This window comes from Odontomachus brunneus, unplaced genomic scaffold, assembly GCF_010583005.1.
Source record: "Odontomachus brunneus isolate Ranch 3 - 2012 unplaced genomic scaffold, Obru_v1 Obru_scaffold_062, whole genome shotgun sequence".
NCBI lineage: Eukaryota > Metazoa > Arthropoda > Insecta > Hymenoptera > Formicidae > Odontomachus > Odontomachus brunneus.
In genome coordinates this window covers 31,707-37,641 of record NW_022639512.1, presented here as the reverse complement: position 1 = coordinate 37,641, position 5,935 = coordinate 31,707, and positions in this window count along the sequence as shown.

The window sequence follows — 5,935 nt, the reverse complement described above, 5'->3', positions numbered from 1 at the left end:
GTTTAATTTGGATTTTCTTGGATTTTTTAATTTTTTTTGTTGGATTAATCATTATAACATTTTGTTAAAAATGTAAAAGTAATTATCACTGGTTCACAACATTACATCAATATTCATCGCATATCGAATGTTGCATTGTTTCAATATCTACCAACAAATTATCCAATAAACACCAAGTAAAAATTATATAACTATTATTTGGGGTTTGCTAGGTATGTTATAATATAATATACTGTGAACACTATAAGGATACATTATACAGGGTATAACAAAAGTACCGGAGCGGCAAGATAACTCGGCGGGGGAGCATTTCAGAGAAAAATGTTTCAGACAAAAGTTGTAAGGCTTAAAAAAACGCATTCAACAATAGTAGCTATTTGACATAGGATGGCGTCGCCAAGGTCAGAACAAGGTCAACTTTGCTTTTTTAAATAGAAACATATTTTTTATTACGGCATTTTATTCAACGTAACAACGCAAACAACTTTTGCTTGAAAAAATTTTTTATACGACATCTATTTTCTAAGATATTTACATAAATATCTACAAGATTATTGGTTTCAATAATTTTTTACTTGAATTCTATCAACTTTACAAAAAAATATCAAGAAATAAAAATTGCTTATTTTGTTTTCATAGAGCTCTGTCAATTTTTTCAGAATTATGTGTTAACTTTTTAGTACTTCAAGAAAATGTAAGAAAATGAAGTACTAAAAAGTTAATATAAAATTCTGAAAAAATTCTCAGAGCTCTATGAGGACAAAATATACAATTTTTATCTCTTCATATTTTCTGCTAAAGTTGATAGAATTCAAGTAAAAAATTATTGAAACCAATAATCTTGTAGATATTTACGTAAATATCTTAGAAAATAGAGGTCGTATAAAAAATTTTTTCAAGCAAAAGTTGTTTACGTTTTTACGTTGAATAAAATGCCGTAATAAAAGATAGTGTTTCTATTTAAAAAAGCAAAGTTGACCTTGTTCTGACCTTGGCGACGCCATCCTATGTCAAATAACTACTATCGTTGAATGCGTTTTTTAAAGCCTTACAACTTTCGTTTGAAACATTTTTCTCTAAAATGCTCCCCCGCCGAGTTCCGGTACTTTTGCTATACCCTGTATAAGCATGAATTGTAAGAACATCGTTGGAGTCATCTGAGTCACCGCGTGCGTGCTCGATCGTCAGGTTAAGCAACAGTTTAATGCGGTCAGGACATGGATGGTGACCTGTGGTATACCGCTTGGGATCGAAATTATCGCAGGAGGATTCATGAAAGTTTGGAATGTTGTTGACAACCTTCGATATCTAGTAGTTTATGAGACATTAGAAAATTAGGAATATAAGTATATTTTTGTAAACATTATGATTTTCTCATTTTTCACCTTCGCATAATAATTCTCAGTATTTGATTACTATCAATATTTAACAGTGATTTTATTATCAGTATTCACTAGAAATTAAGTACTGGCCCAAAAATTACTGAATTACTGGTAATATTTAATCACTAATAATTTTTCAATATTTCTTAGTATGATATTTCTATAAGGGTAGTCAGATCTTATATTTAAGTACGCCTTAAGTTCATCTTGAGATGCTATGCAAATCGCTTTATTGACTGCGGAGCATTTCAGAATATAGCCCAAACAGCAACGACACGAGTATTAAGTGGAACGTGCCATGGTCTTTGTTGTGTGAATCACTTACGATCTGTTATGTATAAATAATGTTATAAACTATTTTAGCATATGTAGCAGATAAAAAAGGATGTACGTTGCAAGAGGTTCAAAAAACCATACAATAATGGCTGCGACATGCGACAGATCGCATTGCATATAATTTAAAAAAATCTATATAATATAAAAACTTAAACACATATATTATAAAAATTGTTAAAAAATATTAAAAAATTGTTGAAAATTGTTGAAAATTGTTAAAAAATAAAAAACATGTATGAAAAAAATTGTCAGTTTTTTAAATTATAAGAATTGTAATATTCTAGATAGCACAAAAACTTAAAAAAATTTAGTCGTATGTCACCAATTCTGAATTCATTTTTAGATGCAAAAAGAATCCCTTTCACTGAACTGAACACTGATGAATTCTTTTTGTATCTGAAAATGAACTCAGAATTGGTGACACACGAATGAATTTTATTTAATTTTCTGTGCTATCTGGGATTACAGTTATCTGCATTATCGGTAAAAATAATGTATATCTTAAAATTGTCTGAAATAAGACATCTTTAAGACGTCTTAAATAATATCTAAAAGACATCTTCAAATAATTTATCAAAGACGTCTTCAAACAATGTCTTAAAGACATCTTAAAATTTTTTCTTTAAAACGTCTTAAAAATTTTAAGACGTCTTTTAGACGTCTTTAAGACGTCATTTTGTTGTGTGGGAATGATCCCACGTCTTATTTAAGACGTCTTTATAACATTACCAAAAGACGTTTAAAGAACGTCTTATTTCAAATGTCTTTAAGACGTTGCCAGAAAGACATCTTCGACGACTTATTTAAGACGTCTTTAAGATATTTTCAAAAGACGTCTAAAAGACATTTTATTTCAGACATCTTTATGACGTCTATTAAATGACATTTTTAACATTATGTATAATTGTCTACTTTACCGATTATGAAATATTCATACACGCCATTGATATGGCAAATAACGACTTCTTGCACGTATCGTGTCCGTGAAATATGTCAAATAAAGAAGTTATTAAAATGTGAATAGTTTTATAATTTGGTCAATTTGTTTTTAAGTTGCAGTGCCGACTGAAAATTTCCTTTCTTCCATACAGGTATTTCTTGGAAATAATAGACTGGATTTACTCTTTAGTTTTGCTTAGGATTAAGATTAGGATCAATAACAGCTAGCCAATGTTGATGGTCTCCGACATTGTATTTAAATTTTAAATCATGTACTACTTATAATATTACTATGAACAGAATGTATGAGCGATTACAGTCTAATCATAACTTTCGACTACAGCAAATAAATAAAAATAAATAAAACCTCCTTTCTATGTGTATATATATATATATATATATATATATATATATATATATATATATATATATATATGTATGTATGTATATAATTATAATTAAAGACGTCTTTAAGACGTCAGAAAAATGTTTTAATAAAAGTCATAATATATCTTAAAAATATTAGAAAAACGTCTTAAAACAATGTCTTAAAGACGTTTTAAATATGACACCTTTAAGATGTCTTAAAAGCGTCTTAAATCGAGACATAAGACGTCTTAAAAACGTCATAATGACGTCTTTTTCGTTTTTTGGATGTCTTAAAAATTTTAAGACGTTTTTAAGGCGTCTTTAAGACATCATAATGTAGTCTAGGATGTCTCGAAAACATCTTAAAATAATGTCTATATGACATCTTAAATCGACGCAAAAGACGTCTTAAAGACGTCTTAAAGACGTCATGAAGATGTTTTTGATAATTTTTTAAGACGTCAGAAAAATTTTAAGACGTCTTTATGATGTCTTTAAGACGTCATAATGTTGTGTGGGATATTCCGCTCCAAAAAATCATAAAGAATTCAACAAATTTTTAGTACTGACAGGTTATTATCGTAAATTTACTAAGAATTTTACAGAACTAACTTATCCATTTAATTCCCTTTTTAAAGAATAATACGCCATTTAAATGGGATAGCAGACAGTAGATAAATTTTGAAAAACTTAAAACTATATTATCGAACGAACCGTTACTTTAGTATCCTGATTTCGAAAAAGAAATTTTATTAACAACAGACGCTAGCGATATAGGAATAGGCGGGGTTTTATCGCATGGAAAAATAGGCAGTGACCTCCCCATTGCATATGCTTCCAGAACCCTTAATAAAGCGGAATGTAATTATAACACTACAGAAAAAGAACTTTTAGCAATAGTCAGGTCAGTTAAATATTTTTGTCCATACTTGTACGGCAATAAATTCAATATAATTACGATCATAAGCCATTAACATGGTTTTTCAATTTCAAAGATCCATCGTCTTGTTTAATACGTTGGCATTTAAAACTTGAGGAATACAATTCTGAAGTGATATATAAACAAAGGAAATTTAATACTAATGCAGACGCTTTATTTAGAACTCTGCAGGTAGCTGCCTTACAAGCAGAAGCTTCAGGTAGCAAAAATACAGTCCCTAACTACAGTCAATTTTTACAGCACGCTTTAAACGACGCACTGTGGAAAACAAATAATATAATACTTCAGACTTCGAATAATACTAAAGGTATACTTGTCAAAGAAGCATATCCCTAACTATCAAAATTATCTTATCAAAAATAGATGGTAACAAAGTAATAGATTTGACATCCGTACTAGAGGACATCAGAGTCATGAAATAAAATTACTCCACGATAATATATCTTATTACACAAAAAAATAAATTAGCACTGTCACCTCTTAGTTGTTTTTTAAAACGTGTTAATTGTCCTTTTTGGGTCAATGGATTTAACCACTTTACCCTGGGATGGACAAGTTCGTGTGATTGTGAGTGAGTAAATGTGTAAACGTATGTGTGTGTACAAAATAATTATTTTACTTACTGATTCTGGTTGTATTGATTCTTTCTTTTAAGAAATTTTAAATTATTTTGAAGTCGTTCTCGTACTGTAGTTACAGAGAGACTGAAGAGCTTAGGATCGGACTTAAGAGGTTGGTGAAGGTTTGGGAATATGAGTAAAGTGTAATGTGACGCTTAGGTCAGAGGATATCTTAGGAAAACGAATCTTTATCTATCCAATAACTTATTTACGATTTTTAATGTTTTATCTTAGTGATCCAATTGTTATGTATATTGTTTGTATTTTATAAGTTTAATTAATTAGTTATAAACTGACTGACTGTTTGTCTTATCTGACTTCTAGTCTGATCTTTTGTCTGATTTGATGTCACTATTAGAATTATTACTTCTTGTTTCTAGTCTCTAGTCTGATTTCTTGTCTCTAGTCTGATTTCTTGTCTCTTGTCTGATTTCTTGTCTCTGAAAGTGTGTGGGCAGTCGCACCCGTTTTTATAGGCAGGTGGCGAGATACCTTCGCGTGAGTTCTCACCACCTTTTAGTAGAAGGGGAAAGATGCTTCTCACGACATGTGAGTAATAATCAATAGTTAAATTTTGACACCTTATTATCAGTCCATTGTTCTTTGACCACCCAGGGCATTTATTGCATTCCTGGTGGTAACAGAAGGTGCGCTCGGTCGAACTGAAGAGAAGTTACGTCGGACGTAACAGCACCAATTAACTTAGAAATCGTTTTCAGTTGTTTAGGGAAGTTAAAGGAATACGCTATTGCAGAACATAAGACGACACCAATTTTCGATAGCACCAATAGGCGACCCAGCCAATAAAATCAAGATCGTTCAAATAATAAAATACCTATTTAAAGATACACCTGTACAAATATATTTGTTACAATCTCTAGCACAGGAAATTAGTGATCTTGCAACGAAACAGTCTATCCTTAAAGAACTGTACAATTCAACAATTGGTGGACACAAAGGCGTTACTAAAACACTTAAAAAAATACAACAATATTACTCGTGGAAGGGTATGAAATGAGGATGTTAAACTGCGTAAAAATTACGTAAAAACTTGTCAGGATTGTCAGAAACGAAAGCTAGTGCGCAAAAAAGCTAAAACACCTATGATAATCATGGACACACCGAGCAAGGCATTTGAAAAAATAGCTATAGATGTTGTAGGGCCCTTAACCTAGACAAACAGTGGGAATAAATACATACACAAGACCAATAAACGAAATTCTGTACAGCCCATCCTTTATCTAATACAAACAGTATGACCATCGCTAACACTATTAGCGTTAATAAATATATATTATATATATATATATATATATATATATATATATATATATATATATATATATATA